This window comes from Plectropomus leopardus, chromosome 15 (genome assembly GCF_026936395.1).
Source record: "Plectropomus leopardus strain MGB_pleo_1.0 chromosome 15, ASM2693639v1, whole genome shotgun sequence".
NCBI lineage: Eukaryota > Metazoa > Chordata > Actinopteri > Perciformes > Serranidae > Plectropomus > Plectropomus leopardus.
In genome coordinates, this window is record NC_142190.1 from 35,038,658 (window position 1) to 35,057,693 (window position 19,036).

The following is a 19,036-nucleotide window of genomic DNA, read 5'->3' on the forward strand; positions in this document are numbered from 1 at the left end:
ACTTGAATAAGACATCTGAACAGTTCAAGATGCAGTTATTTTTGTCATAAAAATATTGTGTAGATTGCAGACAGGATCTTAAAATCATTGTGTATCACAACAAATTCTACAAAACTCAGTCCAAACCTTAGGATATCATATTGTATTGTCTTACTGTGACTGAAACCTCACAGGTAGAGTGTGCAAAAACAATGATGAAGCTTAAGCATTTTCTAATTTTTTGTCTTTGTTTTTTGTTTAATTCCTCTTAACTTGCAACACCTTTAAATAACCCTGCTGATCTTCTGCATACCTTTATGGCTAAAACTGCTTGATATATTCTGCCCACACTGCTCAGCTCCAAGGGGTGTGCAGGCTTGATCACAAGCTATAATTTATGGATTTACAAACATGTCAGATTTACTGCTGTGGTATAAGGAGCACGAAGACTACAGCCCTGGACTTTCCTCGTCCATTCATTTTTGACAGGTGATAAGAAACCAGTAATTATCAGCCGCCAGGAATAAATCACAAGATTTTATTTTGCAGCTCGCCATGCCCTTGATGGAATAACTATTTTCAAGCAAAGAGAACCTTTCCAGTGCAACTGAACCAAAGATTTGTAAATCTGCTGCTCAAGCCCCCATAATAACTGGTTGTTAGCCAGTTGTTATTAGAGGTCTCTGTGTCAAACGTTATAGATGTAGGCTATATTTCCAAAGGGGATAGTTAGTTGTAATAAGGGAGTAAGTTCGGGTTCACTAACCTTGGCTTTGCAGTGGTATGTTAATGCATGTTTTTTTGTGTCTGCCGAGGAATTTTCTCACCTCAATAAAAAGCCCCACCACCACCACCCCCCCCCCACACACACACACACACACACACACACACACATACACACTACTTGTCACAGCATAATCCCTTAGCATAGTTAATGTTTGTTAAAATCAGTGTTATCAGCTGTATACTGCCAAACTCTGGCTGTGTCATGGCAGTTATTTTGTTATTTTATTTTTCATTACAAAAACACTGTGTTGCAAGGAGGGAGTTTTTCGTGAAGAGTGAAAATGTAGAACATTTTCTTTTGAGTAAATATTGATCTGTTCATGTACCAGACATACCACACAATGCATGTAGATGCAGCAGCCTGTAGCTCCAAATACCTTGCTACTTTTTTGTTATATTTTTCTATTTTTTCAACATCATGGCCCCGTCTGCTGATATACAAGAAAGAAATACTTATCAACACTGGGAAAAGTTGTATGGGGTTTGGACTGAATGGAGCAGACCGCCAAGGATCCCCACAAATGACATACACGAAGTGGCCAGTCAGACCAGAAAGGAGAAACAAAACTAAAAGCACCGGACGAAGAGGGAGGAGAGCCGGTATCAGGGTAAGGCTGGCCCGACTTGGTCTAAGAGCTGTGCCTCTACAGGAGAGTGGATGAGAAGCAATTGAGGCTCACTCAGGAAATCACACATCTTCACAGAGACATGGTTAACCCTAACATCTGGATCAAGCTATTACACTGGATGGGCAGACTCTGTTAGGAGCCATTAAGAGTCAAGATTTTGATGCAAATTCAAAAAGGAATTGAATTATGCCACCAGCAGCAACATGCCCGAGCAACCGGATGGATGTTGCCTGGTACAAATCCATAGTTCATCGTCATTTCGCTACTGATTACATTATTGAAGGAGCAGATGAAGAGGCTTCAAAAGCTGGGGATCACTTTCATGCAGATCACTGTTCACAATACTTCGGACAGACAACAAGGACGCTGCAGCTTGTATTTGGAAGCCCAGAGGGAGCTGACTGCTGAATGAGAAATGGCTACATTTGCTGGCGACACCAGTGTATCACGAAAACCTCATGGGGATTCCTTTTGACTAGCATATGTAACATACAAATGGTATATATGAATGAATTGTATTTATTAGATTTACTGTTATGATCTACTGTAACAACACATTTGTGTAGTACAGGCTAGTGCTAAGGTCAGTATTGGATGAAGGTGTTTTCTCTGTCAAGGTGAGTACTTTCGCCCACCGAAAGTGTTTGAATTTATCTATTTCTTTTCTGACACTAATCAAATGTCAGAATTAGCATGTACGGGTATAAGTGAAGTGAGTGAAGGAAATTTTAAGCTCAGGCCTTTCTGAAACTTACCTCCTGCTGTGGTCAATGAACACAATATAACTAGAAGTCTTTAACAATCATCTGAACATCATCAGAAAAGACTTGTCACTTTTATTTGAGGTATGGCCAGGTTTAGTATAAGCTGTTATATCTGTCAACATATATGGTAGAGACAAGTAAAACCATTTCTTAAGCTTTGACAACATGTTGAGGGGCTTAGAGATCTATAATACATCATAAACAAAATGTCAAAACAGCAAGCCTACAGACACAATTGTGAATCATTCTGTCTGAAATTACTGGCAATTACGTGTAGTTGGCTGCTGTAATCTCTTTCTGTGTTCATGCCAACTATAAAATCTTAGCTGTCAGGTTGAAACAGTGCCTGTGGTATTTCGACACGCACGGCTCACAGCTCTTTATTGGAAGTGTTATTCACAGAATAGTTGTCACAGTGTTGGCTATTAATCATAGGTTTGTTGAAGCATTAGAGATGTTTCCAGTGGTGAGAAGTTGAAAGTATTGAGAATCATAGGGGGAAAAATACCAAAGTAGGTGGTATACTAGTTAAGTAGGTGGTAAACAGGCATGGTGAATGTAAACCCAGTCTTTATTTGTAATAGTAGCTGTTGTTAAATTAAATTACATTCATTCATTTATTTCCACATATGAACTTTAAGAATATAGAATACATAATGAGCTAAAATGTAAAGGCAAATTGCAAAAAGCCCTCCAGGAGCTTGGAAAATTGCATTCTCCAGGGTGTAGGCAGTGACTATAAGAAATATCAACAGTAAAATAATAATCCATTAAATTAAAATAAATAAATACAAATTAAAAGACAAAGACATTACTATGAGAGTCAATCTTTCCATATACACTCATCTGTTTCACAAGTAAGGTAAATCAATCAGGGTCACAGTAGCACACATTAATTGATTCAAGGAGTATGCACAATCACTGTTGATATCAATCTAAGAACATATTCTCATTGGTTGTGCTTTCAAGATGATATAAAACAGAGCTAAAAGAGAAGAAAAAACCAACAAATAATATTTGCGAACTTTGTTAGATTTATTCTTTTGTGAAAAATGATGGTCAAGATAATGTCACTGTTAAAATGTTTAAATTAAATGCAAATGTTAAATCTAAATTTTGTATGTTATATCTCAATGTTAAATGTTAAATCTAAATGTTGAATCTTAAATCTAAATGTTAAATGTTAAATCTAAATCTTAAATCTTTATGTCATGATTCTAAATATTTAGCTAATGTGCAAATTCACACTGCTGGAAGTACCAAGATAAGACCTTGATGTATTGATGTTCAGTGTAGCCTACATGGCGACTGACAGATTTTCATTTTGAAATGAGGAAAATTAAAATCAGAAAATTAGTTTTTTACACTGCGGTTCAACTGTGCTTCATTCATGGCTTATGTGAGAAACTTTTGCCGTGCAGAGAGTGGCCTACACCTCTGGAGATTAGACGGACTTGCCTTAGCAGCTGAATTCAGGCAGAGCTAACCTCCTAACCCAGTGAGGACTGTCACAGCGGGCGTCAGCACTGAGCACTTTTTGTATTCGAGCTGCTACTACCGCTGACTGAGGGACCATCTTCACAGCTGCTTAAGGACTACTTTATTTATCAGAGGCGGGGGTGGCTGGGGTGCGATTTTTTTCTTCATCTTTCATCAATAAATTATTTATTATTTAATTATTAATTTAATTAATTATTATTTATGGTGACAGGAGGGTAATTGATTAGGTAAAACATTTAGAGCTTCAGGGAGGGTCAAGATCAAAGAAAAATTCCCCTAGCCATCAGCCTCCTCTGATAAATAAAGTACAGTTCCTTAGAGGGTTTGGGTCATGTTTAGGTAGAGCTAACACATATCGACGGAGAAACAATCTTAAATCTAAATGTTATATGTTACATCTAAATTTTAACTGTTAAATGTTTAATCTAAATCTTAAATCTATATGATTCTGAATATTCAGCTAATATGCAAATTCACACTGCAGCTTGACGGGAGTACCAAAATAAGAGCTCGTATTGATGTTCAGTGTACATGGTGACTGACAGATTTTTGTTTTAAAATGACAAAATCAAAAAAACAAAGTTTTATGCTACAGATCAACTCTGCCTCATTCCTGGCTTATGTGAAAAACATTTGCCCTGAGGAGAGCAGCCTGCATGCCAAGGTCCACGGCTTCTGTCTGCTCCCTCCCCATGCAGCGTGGGCTACAGAAGGTGGAGCGAAGCCTGGCTCACTGTGGCTGGTATGGAGGAAAGCGCCAGACGGAGAGGGCCGGGGGTCTGCAGGGTCTGTGCCCAATGTGACTGCTCTCTAGTGGCAACACACACCTGTGTGGACCCAGTTGTGTTTTAAGATTTAAGATTTAGTATTAACATATAACATTTAGATGTAAGATTTAACATTTAGATTTAACATATAACATTTAGATTTAGGATTAAGTATTCAGATTTAACATCTTACATTTAGATTTATTATATAACATTTAGATTTAACATATAACATTTAGATTTAATATTTAACATTTAGATTTAATATATAACATTTAGATTTAATATTTAACATTTAGATTTTAATATTCAACATTTAGATTTTAATATTCAACATTTAGATTTAATATTTAACATTTAGATTTTAAACATTTTTATTTAACAGTGACATTATCTTGAACAGATTTTTTCACGAAAGAATAAATCTGACAAAGTTTGGGTGGGCAATTATTTTTTCCATGGGGCCACATGAGAAACAGAAAATATTGTGGAGGGCCAGGCCAAAAGGTTGAACTCAATTCTGCACAATATTAAGTGTATTTCTTTATAAAAAGCAGCATTGTTTTGACAAGCTGGTGAGCTGGTAAGAGTATATGTTTTGATTAAGCAATGAAAAAGTGAGTGAGGTTGCCTTACAAAAAATATCATTTATTCAGTGAAATTTCCCAAAACAATGGTAAACAAAATTTGAACACTTTTACCATTTGTGACTCATATTAGTGATCATTTTCAGTCACATGAACTCCAAAACACATTCTGAGTTTCATGCAGTTGGAAAGAGGTTCTTAGCTTTCTGAAGACACCACATTTTTGTCTTTGTACTCCAAATATTAAGCAAGATACATCTTATTATAATGATTGTCACTGAACTGTGATTTTGAGAAAACGGCCTCCAAAGAAAGTGCCCCAGTTCACTGCTAGTTGGTGTCTACATTTATAGTCTAACCACCTCATTTGGTGTTTTTCAGTTCTTTTTTCTTGTTCAGTGAGAGAAATCTAGTCTCTGTTGGGCGTTCACGAGTGCATCAAAGTCAGGTTGAATGTCTGAAGTGGAGATGCAAAGCACAGCTGACAGGTGATCATCAGTGAGAGAGGATCTGTACCTGGATTTGGTAAACTTCATCACTGAGAATGTTTCTTCACAGATATAGGTAGAGCCAAAGAGAACCAACATCTTCTGAGCATATCTCCTCAGGTTTGGAAAGTTCTCCTTGAGAGAAGAGTAAAAATCTAGCAGTGATCCTGACTTAAAGTGGTCTGCCAATACCGCACCAGACTGCAGGTCAATGAGTTCCAGCTGAACATCACTGGGTCCATTATCCACAGTGCAGGTAAAGGGAGAGGAAATCATGTGTATTTCATCCTCGATTGTTCTGAGATCTTCAAATCGCCTTGAAAACTCACCATGAAGTGCTCCTAACATGGATGAGTACCTGCAGAGGTGATCAGCTGATGGTGCGACTTCTTTCAGGGTTTTCATGTGAATGAGAGTGTTGCTCTCTAGTTGGCTTGAAAGAAACTGCAGCTTTCTCATGAAAGCCTTCACCAGGCTGTGCATTTCATGAACAAAAAGGCCCTTGCCTTGCAGTTTGGTGTTCAGGTCATTCATCAGTGCAGTCACATCAACAGCAAATGCAAAATCTGCCATCCAGACCTCATCTGAGAGCTCTGGGATGTCTTTGCCTTTCTTCTCACAAAACTCTCAAATCTCTGCTTTCAGGTCCCAAACTCGTTTTATCACTTTGCCCATGCTGAGCCATCTGACAGCTATGTGGTAGCTGATGTCACAATGTTGAGTCTCATGCTCCTCCAAAAGTGCAAAAAATTGTCTGTGATTTAACACTCGTGCCCTGATGAAGTTAACTATTTTAGTTACAACATCAACTACATGGTAGTCGTCCAAGGCGTTTCCAGGCCAGCTGAGAGACATAGTCTCTCCGGCGTGTCCTGGGTCTTCTGTGGGGTCTTCTACCGGTGGGATGTGCCCTGAACACCTCACCAGGGAGGCGTCCAGGAGGCATCCCAATTAGATGCCCCAGCCACCTCATCTGGCTCTTCTCAACACGGAGAAACAACAGCTTTACTCTGAGCTCCTCCTGGATGACCGGGCTTCTCAGCCTATCTCTAAGGGAGAGCCCAGCCACCCTACGGAGGAAGCTCATTTTGGCCGCTTGTACTCACGATCTTGTTCTTTCGGTCACTACCCAAAGCTCATGACCATAGGTGAGGGTAGGAACAAAGATTGACCAGCAAATCAAGAGCTTTGTCTTTCAGCTCAGCTCCCTCTTCACCGCGACAGATCGGTGCAGAGTCCGCATTACTGCAGATGCTGCACCGCCTGTTGATCTCCCACTCAATCCTTCCCTCACTCATGAACAAGACCCCGAGATACTTAAACTCCTCCACTTGGGGCAGGATCTCCTCCCCAATCTGGAGAGGGCGCTCCACCTTTTTTCGGCTGAGAACCATGGCCTAAGTGTTGAAGGTGCTGATTCTCATCCCGGTCGCTTCACTCTCGGCTGCAAACCGATCCAGTGAGAGTTGAAGGTCATGGCCTGATGAAGCCAACAGGATCACATCATCTGCAAAAAGCAGCGTCCCAATCCTGAGGTCACCAAACCGGACTCCCTCAACACCTGCGCCTAGAAATTCTGCCCATAAAAGTTATGAACACAATCGGTGAAAAAGGGCAGGCCTGGCAGAGTCCAACCCTCATCAGAAATGAGTCTGCCAGCAATACGGACCAGGCTCTGGCACCGGTCGTACAGGGAACGGACGGCCCATATCATGGGGTCTGATGCCCCATATTCCCAGAGTACCCCCCACAGGACTCCCCGAGGGACACGGTCAAATGCCTTCTCCAAGTCCACAAAGCACATGTGGACTGGTTGGGCAAACTCCCATGCACCCTCAAGGATCCTGCCAAGGGTCCAGAGCTGGTCCACAGTTCCACGACCAGGACAAAAACCACATTGATCCACAACATCCTGAGTCAAAGTCAGCAGCGCACCTTTCCCACATACACAGTGTTGACAGAACACCGCTTTCCTCTCCTGAGACGCCGGATGGTGGTCCAGAACTTCTTCAAAGCCATCTGGAAGTCGTTCTCTATGGCCTCACCAAACTACTCCCATGCCCTGGTTTTCGCTTTGGTGACTGCCGTAGCTGCACTCCGCTGCTGCCTCCAGAGTCCCACAGGCTAGGACTGCTTCTTCAGCTTGACGGCACCCTTCACCAACGGGTTCGGGTGTTGCCCCCCCGACAGGCACCGACCACTTTACGGCCACAGCACCGATCAGCTGCCTCAACAATGGAGGCACGGAACATGGCCTACTCGTCTCAATGTCCCCATCCTCCCCCGGGACATGGTTGAAGGTCTCCCGGAGGTGGGAGTTGAAGCTCCTTCTGACGGGAGACTCTGCCAGACGTTCCCAGTAGACCCTCACAATGCGTTTGGGTCTGCCAGGTCTGACCGGCATCCTCCCCCACCATTGGCGCCAACTAACCACCAGGTGGTGATCAGTTGACAGTTCTGCCCCGAGTGTCCAAGACATGCGGCCACAAGTCCAACGACACGACTACAAAGAACTTGAACTGCGGCCGTTGTCCTGATGCCAAGTGCACATATGGACACCCTTATGCTTGAACATGGTGTTTGTTATGGACAATCTGTGGTGAGCACAGAAGTCCAATAAAAAAAACACCACTCAGGTTCAGATCAGGGGGGCTATTCCTCCCAATCAATGCCTCTCCAGGTCTCACTGTCCTTGCCAACATGAGTGTTGAAGTCCTCCAGCAGAACGAGGGAGTCCCCAGAAGGAGCACTCTCCAGCACCCCCTCCAAGAACTCAAAAAAGGGTGGATACTCTGCACTGCTGTTTGGACCATAGGGACAAACAACAGCCAGGATCCGTCCCCCCAACCGAAGGGGTAACCTCCAACATACAGGCACCAAGCCATGGGGGCAATAAGTATTGCCACCCCTGCCTGGCGCCTCTCACCAGTGGCAACTCCAGAGTGGAAAAGAGTCCAACCCCTTTCAAGAAGACTGGTTCAAGAGCCCATGCTATGTCTTGAGGTGAGGCACATTCCTAGAGCTAGCTTCTGCAGCCAGGGATCGGAACGCCAAGGTCCCCGCCTTCAGGGGCACACAGCACCCGACCCCTTTGGCCCCTCGGAGGTCCCACGTCACCTCTTCGGGCTGTGCCCAGCCGGGCCCCATGGGTAAAGACCCGGCCACCAGGCACTTGCCCATGAGCCCAACCCCCTGGCCTGGCTCCAGGGGGGGCCCCAGTGACCCGCATCTGGTTGAGGGAAACTTCGGACCATTTGTCGCATTCATCAAAAGGGGTCTGGTGAGTTACACTTCATCTTGTCCCTCCCCTGGGACCTGTGTGCCATGGGTGACCCTTCCAGGGGCATAAAGCCCCCGACACCTGAGCTCCTAGGATCACTGGGACATGCAAACCCCTCCACCACGATAAGGTGGTAGCTCAGGGAGAGGGGGAAGCACATATCAACATCAGGAAGAGTTGTGTGGGCTATGGACTGAATGCAGCCGCGAGAGGACGCATTGCCACCAGAGGCGCACGGAGGCAGTGGGCGAACACACCCACCCAGCCCAGCACCAGCACCCAGCCCAGCACCACCTGCAGCATCACATTCATGTGTGAAAGCTGGCAGTTTGCTGGAAGATATCGAACAGCTTGAAAGTATGCATGCAAGATGCAGCACTGGATTAGTAGTTACAAACATGAATGCACAAATTTACACAACTACAGCTGACACCAAGTCTTTGACGATCAGCTTACAATGTTGAGCAGCGCTTATCAGACACATCACAGCTTCGTGTCAGATGCAGCATATCTAGAGAAATGGTGGCTTGTCGATATTTTATGTGCGAGGCATGCGTTTGTCATGAGAAATAGACTGTGAAAATGGTGTTTGATGATTAGATTGACGCTATACCACTTTTTACTGCAGTTTAAAAGTCTCTCCCTGTTACAGAAATGAGGAAATACAAAGATGTCTATTTTACTCCAACTTCTCCAGCTGTGTTGTCGGCAATGCAGGAGCTTGTACGACTTCACAAATGAGTGGAATTCGTGCTTATAAATGTGGAAATACAGTACTAATAGCAGCGGCGTTGCAAAAACGCTGCATATGTGAACACCACAAGCATGAAACACGCTGCTGCTTGGCGAGTATGCCATCACCTAAGTGCTCGAAAGCAAGTGAATGTCAACCCAAGGTTTACCCTCATTTAGAACGAACTTTATCCATTTGGTGTTTCGCCTCACTTTGTTATACTTTCTCTTCTTCACTGCCGTGTCTGCCATGTTTGCCAGTCTGAATGGCATCTGAGCTCTGAATTTTATCCACTCTGTACTTCACCTGCGTGTTGCCATTGGGTAAGGTAAACACAACCTCTCCCCGCCCATTCTCGTCCAGAGTATATATCAAGACATTAAAATATAGGCAGAGGGCTGAGTCTCTGCAGACACAGACATCACCACATGCGAACAGGAGCCCATACATGATGATTGAGCAGGATTACTTTTGTAAATGTCTGTGTTTTTTTTAAGGAAAAAGTTATTGACTATACCTTTAAATTCCGTCTCATTTTAGTAATCAGATACACGAATTGAATTATTTCTCAGATGAGCAAAATAATTTGAGTAAGGATCATTATAACACAAAATGTTTGAAGTGTCTTGAACTTCACCTTCTGACTGAGACGGTTTTGAGAGAGAAGTCTAGAGGCCCATTTAGATTGCTCATGCAATGATGGTATTGTTCTTTAATACAGTGAAAGAGCATGTTAAAAATCAGTCACCATTGGGACTGTGATCCTGCAGGCACAGGTTCACTCACGCTGTGGGGTTTCTGTTTACTGCTGATACTTACATGGTTTGACTACCAGTCTGTCATGGTGGATTACAGCATAATTTCCTCGTTTCCTGGCCTGTTTCATTGCTGGAAAGAGGTCTGTGCTCTTTATCTTTGTATCTCAAGAATTTCACAGCAATTGGTCTAGCTTTTCTTGCTGCTATGTTTCATGGTATTATTCGAAAACTCTCTTTCTGTTCAGTATCTGACCATGACTCATAGGTATTGTCCTGTGTCAGGCCATCAATAACCAGACTGTTTCTGCAACTCTGAATTTCTAGATAGTCTTTGCTTTAAGAGTCCATGCACTAAGAAGAAAGAGACAGCAGTTGTAATTCAAATCTAAAACATGGCGCCCCCCGAGGCAGACGTGTGAATGCCGGCTTTTTCTTCTTTTTTGTGTATTTACTGCCCTTTCTGCAGTGCAGAATTGTCATGCACTGCTAACATACAGCAGACAGGCATTGCTGGACATTGCCAACTCACACGGTCATTTTGAATCTAATGGCTTTATACCACCGGAGCTACGACTTATTGTTCGCCCCCCCACACACCACCACCACCCCCGAGAAGGCTTCGACGCACCGACCTCGAGAGAACCAGCTGACCCCAGAAGAGCGCTTCGGAGACGACGACGTAAGCGAGGCGGGGGGGGGGGGCTCCATGCTAGGCTAAAAGCCTGAGCTAGCCGACCACCGCTACCCACCCTCTTGTTAGCTAACGTGCGGTCCCTGGAAAACAAACTGGACGAGCTAAGAGCCAGGATCACAACACAGCGGGAAGTGAGAGAGTGCTGCGCTGTGATTTTCACCGAGACCTGGCTCTCAGACAAAGTCCCGGGATGCGCCGTTCAGCTGCAGACTCACTCCGTACACAGAGGAGACCGGACTGCAGGCTCCGGTAAGGCTAGAGGAGGGGGTGTGTGTGTGTTTATCAACAACTCGTGGTGTGGAGACATTCAGACTGTTCATAAGCACTGTTCGCTAGACGCAGAGTTTTTATTGCTAAAATGCCGCCCTTATTATCTACCAAGGGAATTTACTGCTGTGTTTCTGGCCGCTGTTTACATCCCCCTGCGAGCTAATCCCACGGCAGCACTCGGCAAACTCCACGACGTCATCAGCGCGCTATAGAAACGGCTCATCCTTACGCTGTTTTTATCGCCGCTGGCGACTTTAACCAGTGCAACTTACGGACTGTATTGCCAAAATATTACCAACATGTGGACATTCCCACCCGTGAGAAGAACACACTGGATCATGTTTACAGTAATATACGTGGTGCTTACAGGGCTGCACCCCGCCCCCACTTCGGACACTCAGATCACATCTCTCTGTTCCTGTATCCAGCCTACAGACAAAACTGAAACAAACGAACCCTGTTAATAAACAGGTAAAACTCTGGAACCAAGAGTCTGAGAGTATCCTGCAGGACTGTTTTGCTCGGACAGACTGGGATGTGTTTCGGACTGCAGCCACTTTAGAGGACTCCTCTGTCAGCATACAGGACTATGCTGAGTATGTGACTGGGTACATCAGCACTTGTGTTGAAAACACTGTACCCACCATACAAGTCCGAAAGTTCCCCAATCAGAAGCCCTGGATTAACAGTCAGGTACGCCACATGCTGCGTGCTCGCTCTCTTGCTTTTAGATCAGGCAATGAGACAGAGTACAAAGCTGGGAAGTATGGACTGAGAAAAGCCATCACAGCGGCTAAGAGGCAGTACAGAGAGAAGCTGGACGGCCTCTACTCCACTGCTGACGCCGGGCGAATGTGGCAAGGCCTGCAGCACATCACGGACTACAGGACCACCATCAGCTCCATGAGCTCCACAGACAACCTGCCGTATGACCTCAACCTCTTCTACACCCGCTTTGAGAACTCCAGTTACCACACAGAGAGGCACACACACACCGGGTCCACTCAACCCCCTACCCCACCCCAACCACCCGTCTCATCAGGCCAGGTACACAGAGCTCTGAGGAAGATCAACCCCCACAAGGCAGCAGGACCAGACTGCATTCCTGGGAGGGCTCTCAGAGCATGTGCCGACGAGCTGGCTGATGTTCTCACCTCTATCTTCAACCTTTCCTTCAGTCAGAGCATTGTTCCCTCTTGCTTCAAGACCACAACCATCGTCCCCCTCCCCAAAAAGAGCCCACCCACCTGTCTGAACGACTACAGGCCAGTAGCACTCACTCCAATCATCATGAAGTGTTTTGAGAGAGTGGTGCTGGCCCACATTCAGAACAGCTTACCGGACACCTTGGACCCCCTGCAGTTTGCCTACCGGCCCAACAGGTCCACCTCTGACGCCATTGCTGCCGCCCTCCACTACTCCCTCTCCCACCTGGAAAACAAAGACTCCTACATCAGGATACTCTTTGTTGACTACAGCTCTGCCTTTAATACAGTCATCCCCCACAAGCTCACCCACAAACTGTCCTCACTAGTCTGCACCCCGCCTCTGTGACTGGCTCCTAGACTTTCTGACTTGCAGGCCCCACGCTGTCAGAATCGGTAACAGGACTTCAGCCAGCATTACAACAAACATTGGCACCCCACAAGGATGTGTCCTCAGTCCCATCCTTTACACCCTGTTCACTCATGACTGCGTCGCCTCCCATAAGGAAAACATCATCCTGAAGTTTGCAGACAACACCGCAGTGATAGGACGCATCACTAGCGGTGACGAAGCGGCCTACAGGAGGGAGGTGGCCAGTCTGGTGTCATGGTGTGAGGACAACAACCTCACCCTCAACACAGACAAGACCAAGGAGATGATAGTGGACATGAGGAAGGAGAGGAGACCTCAGCAGCCACTCTTCATCCGGGAGCTTGAAGTGGAGAGGGTGAGCAGCTTTAAATACCTGGGTTTCCACATCAGCGAGGACCTCACCTGGACACTCAACTCCACACAGCTGGTTAAGAAGGCACAACAGCGGCTGTACTTCCTGAGGAGGCTGAGGAAATTTGGCATGTCGCCAAAGATCCTCAGCAACTTCTACAGCTGCTGAGGAAATTTGGCATGTCGCCAAAGATCCTCAGCAACTTCTACAGCTGCATCGTTGAGAGCATCTTGACCAGCTGCATCACCGTATGGTACGGCAGTGCTACTGCTGTGGACCGCAAATGCCTGCAGAGAGTGGTGAAGACTGCTGAGAAGATCATCAGGACTCCACTGCCCTCTCTGCAGAGCATCTACCACCGCAGAGTCCACAGCAGAGCGGCCTCCATCCTGAAGGACCCCAACCACCCCCAGCACGGTCTGTTCACACTTCTACCCTCAGGCCGGAGGTACAGAAGTGTGAAATGCAGGACCACTAGACTAAAGAACTCTTTCTTTCCCGCTGCAATCAGACTCCTAAACTGCTGACAGGAGTCCACACAGCAACTACCTCACACACACGACCTCATAACTGTACCAGACAGATTACTATTCCGTTTGCACATGCACAATTGCACTGTTCGAATTTGCACTGTACTGTTTTATTTGCACTGTTCTTTCTACTTCTATTGTAAATTTTTAAATTTCTATTTCATATTTCTTTTATATTTGCTAAACGTTAGGCATTCTGTGGACAGCAAAGTAAGAATTTCATTGTACAGGGAAACATGTTTCCATACTGTGCATATGACAATAAACTTTGAATCTTGAAATGAGCCAACTTTCTTCTTCATTCTTCTCAAATCATCAATCTGGGCCTGGGAAAATTGAAGGCTGGATTTGACCTCCTGAACCTCTTTCATGATGTGATCACTTATGTTAGTTGTTGATTCTAGGATAATCTTCGTGAAAGACAAGAAGATTGTCTCTTGTCTGTTTAGCATATCCACATAGAATAATTTGTGCTATTCCATCATGTTTCTGACTGTCTCCATAGACACATAGTCTTCATCACTGGTGATGTGTTGTATTTTTTTTTTTATGTTTATTGCCGCTACAAGACATATTTACCTGCTAATAGATTTAAGATGGATGGATTTTCACACTGAGGAGATCTTCTGAGGCCTTGTTGGTGCAGAGTCTTCTCACCTGCTCAGGCTGAGTCAAGCACAGCAGAGGGAGTAGGCTGAGAGAGAGTGTCTCCATTAAATATCACGAATTCCAGACACCATCCACAACATTTGCCTACATATCACTTAAAGTCATATCACTTATGACTTATCATGAAAAATACAGTATTGCTTTGAATTAAAAACTTTTAAAGTCTTAAATAAATAAATTTAAATAAAAACTAAGGAGAGGATGAGATTTCAGGAGGCAAGGTAATTTCAGCTGCCACATGACACGACGAGAGGAAGCATGACTCATAACAGACATTTTTCCGTCAGTCAGGTCATAAAGGAAAGATGGTTGCCACGTAGAGAAAAAAAACAGCACATTGAAATCATAAAAATCCTGCACTCTAATTTAGCCATACACTGTAACCTCCCTTCGTAGTGATTTATACCTTGTAACAAAATCATGCAAACCTGTCAGTGCTGATGTCATGACATGTCTAACAGTTTCCTCCACATAGGAATGTCAGTGCATTTATTCCCCTGCCCTAAATACTCAAATCATGATATGAATCACTTGTTTTTACAGGATAGTATTTATTGTAGGGTGATCCCTTGCTTAGCTCATTGCTGAAAGAGAAGTGTAGTATTGACAGAGCAGGGAGATTTTTTTTGTAAAATTCTGCAGACAAAGTAAGTCACCTACAATGACCCCCCCACACCACCCCCAAAACACACACACACACGCACATGCAGGGTGCAGTGTATATTCATAGTGCATTCCTTCCAAAGAGAAGGCAGTCATTACACAGGGCGATCATTACAGGGTCCATTTGGAATGTTGGAACATGTGGTCAAGGTTAATAGTCTGTTGACTAGTTCCCACACAATTCAAAACAGTTAAAATGAGTGCCTCTGACAGCGGAAAAGGTAACCATCATAGCAGTACTCTGGAAAGATGATTCTAATAAGTTTACAACTCTCTCTTAAGATGTGTGTAAGCTGTCTTCTCCCATTGTTAACTTAAAGCCTGTTAAGGTGTGTTCTTACACTGATATCATGACTTGTGAGACATGTGCAAATGTGCATGTGCATAATATAAAAAAAGCCCTCTATTACAACAACATTGATGATATGAATGTGTGATTATTTTGTTATTAATTATGTTTTACTGCACTAGTACTAGCTCCTGATCAAAGCACACCTGTGTTGATTGTGCCTATTGCTTGGTCTCTGGTATTGCTGCTTGCAACTTTCCCGAGAACTGCTCATCCAAACAATTTCACACTCAACACTGCACTTCTTTGGATCCTGAGTAACACACCTGGGCCCCAAGTTGTATTGGTTGGTTATTGGACTAACCCAGGACACATACGTGTGTGTGTGTGTGTGTGTGTGTGTGTGTGTGTGTGTGTGGTTCTGCATTTATTACAAAAGATGTATAATAGAGTTTTGCAGAATGTACAAATATACAAAATAAAAGATTATAAGGTAGATACTTAAAACCCTTTTACAGGCAGGCTAGCCACTACACTTAAACCAACATATTAGGTGTGCAGAAATTCGGAAATTAACTGCAATACTGAGGGAATTACCACTAGGGGAGCTCTAAAAGCAATATATGTTGTCCACTAACTTTACATTTAATACAGCCAACAAGCAATTATTACCCTAATGCACACGCTGAAGTCCAAACACATGGTGCTTTGAATGTCTTCAAGTTACGATCCTTTACAGTGCAAGAGCAGACAACAGCACTAGCAACCACTAAGTCATAGTTGAACCACAAATTAGGGCATAACTTGTGCGCTCGTGCCCTATAATAGTTAGTAGCATTAGCTTGATCTTAGAACTGCATTAGCTAAATTGGTTAACATCATCCAAAGCAACACAACATTTTGGCCAGTATAAGCATGATACAAGTATAATTTGACATGACTCACATGCATATGGATGCACAACTGTCCTCACAAAGGAACAGAGGAACTCAATTAGCTTGATAGGCCATAAGGTGAAAGCCGTATTGTTTCATCCCGTTCCGATATATGGGGCACTACGATCTTTTTACTCAGTTACAAAGATATATTGGTCCTGAGCTAAAGAGCAAAAGTTCTCCATTTGTAATACTGCAGTTTTTATAAAATCAGTGTCTGAAGTCGGTACTACTTACGTTACTCGCGTAATCATATTGTTGTCATGCGTGCTGCAGTTTGAGTCACGTGTAACCTGCTGGTCAAATAGGAGAGCACAAACATCCAAGATGGCAGCGACCAAGATGCAGTCTTCCAGCAGACTGATAAATAAAATAAATAAAAATTGATCAATAAAACACATAAAACTAGCATTATACAATTTTTGTTTTTTAACTTTATATTCATATAGATTTATTGCATGTGACAAAAAACTGCAGGATATATTGCAGAGAACTTTTAACCCAAAGTCCACAAGGGTATAGTCTAAATGAAAATGCATATAAAAAGTAGTGCCACACATGGGAACGAAAATCTTTTTCTAGCCACTTTTTCTTGGTTCACCTCATGGCCTATGAGCAGCTGACATTTCTGCTGACAAGATGGCTGCTGCTGTGTTTCTCTGAATGTGTGGCTGATTATCTATCTAACAAAAATCAGAGGAATCCTGCATAAAACTCAAAACTTCTGCTGCTGTCTGAATCAAGAGACTGAAAACCAACTCTGCAGTGGAAAATTGTGGACATTGCTAGTATCATTGGAGGTTGTTGGTTCTATTTTGGATCTTCTCTGCTGAACTCTCGGCCTAGTAGGCCCTGTGTGACAAACCATGCCTCCTAAAGCTTCAAACAACATCACTGATGAATATGTCACTATGGCTCAAGTACGTGAATTGTTGGACCAGCAAAAGGATTTCTACAGAACTCTGCTTGAGCAACAGGAAAAAAGCTTCAAAACTTGTGTGCAGATCATAGTTGATTCCTCAAACAAGAGGATTGATGATCTGTCAAAGCAGATCTATGATTTCAAGGTGAGTCTAGAAATGACTTTGAATGAATTTGATGATTTTAAAAACTCATGTAAAACTTGGATTAAAAACTGTAATGTAACCAGGTCTGATTTTGACACAATTTGCAAAAGTTTGATTTCAATGTCAGACAAGACAGAATATCTGGAGGGTCAGTCAAGATGCCATAATATTGTTGTAGACGGCATTGAGAAAAAGCGTCTGAATCTGAAGAAAAAGTGAGAAAACTCTTCAGAGAGAAACTACAACTGGATCACCTGAAAATAGAGTTGGACTGGGTTCATCGGACTGGGAAGCCAGTGCCATCATCAGGAAAGCCTCGGCCCATTGTGGTCAGATTTCTGCGGATGAAGGACAAACTTGCTGTCTTGGATAAATCTAAAAACTTGAAGGGTTCCGGCATCTTCATGAATGAAGACTTTCCTGAAGCTGTCCGGCAAAGAAGGAAAGAACTACTCCCTACAATGAAGGCAGCTCGTGAGAGAGGTCATATTGCATATTTAAGATATGACAAACTTATTGTACATCCACCTGCTCAAAACCCATCTCAAAGGAAGGCCAATGCTAAAAATTTGGCCCTCTAGTTTCTACCATTCGACATGTATACAGTACTTTGATTACATAATCTCACAGATACAGCACATTATTTTTTTTACACTCTATGGATCTCAACACTTCTGATTTGGAAGAACAAACCCTTAAGCTTTTGGATCCCTCTACAACCGACTTTTACAATTCTGATGTTGACCCAGACCAACATTTTTTTTCATCATTTGATGTTTCTAATCTTTGTAGTTATTACACTGAAACTCAGTTAAATGATTTATGTACATCTCTACCTCCCGACATATTCTCCACATTTCATTTGAACATAAGAAGTCTTTCCAGTAACTATGACAAATTCATTCATTATTTATCTTCACTTAAACATGATTTTTCTGTTATTGCTTTATCAGAAACATGGCTAACAGAAGCATCTAGAGAAATCTTTAAATTACCCAATTACAATGTGGTTCACAATGTCAGGGAGAATAGATCGGGAGGTGGAGTGTCTCTGTTTATTCACAGTGATTATGAATTTAGAATCAGGACTGATCTCTTTCTGAAATATGATAAGGTTGAGGTTGAATCAGTGTTTGTAGAGCTCTCTGGTGTCTCGGGTGGAAAGAATATTATTATTGGTGTTATCTATCGCCCACCTGACTCTGTCATCGAAGATTTTAATGACAGTTTGTCAAGTTCTTTAGATCTCATAAATAAGGAAGGAAAACTCTGTTATATTTTAGGTGATTTCAATATAAACCTTTTTAAACATAAATCAGAGACCCTTAGTGTGGATTTTCATTCTAGTTATTTTTTCCCTCTTATTCATAAGGCCACATGTGTTTATGGAAATTCAGCAACTTTGATTGATAGCATCTTAATGAACTCTCTGGACAAAGGGATGAAATCTGGAGTTTTGTATTCAGATTTGTCAGATCATTTCCCCATATTCCAGTACTCTTCAATCAGGGCTAATAAAGCAAAATATACCAGGAAAATAATATATAAAAGAATAATGAGCAAATCAAATATTTCTAAATTCAAAGATATGCTTGCCAATATTTCATGGAATGATATATATATGAGGAAAATAATGCTGATTTTGCATATCAAAAGTTTATGAAGGTTTTAAGCTTTAGTTTCAATGAATGTTTTCCAGTTGGCAGTTCTACCAAGAA

General features: G+C 43.0%; 1 pseudogene; it reads right to left on the reverse strand.

The window, feature by feature from the left end:
• Window positions 1-5,407: 5,407 nt before the first annotated feature.
• On the reverse strand, window positions 5,408-6,355 carry LOC148187374 (general transcription factor II-I repeat domain-containing protein 2B-like; annotated as a pseudogene).
• Between the last annotated feature and the right edge of the window lie 12,681 nt (window positions 6,356-19,036).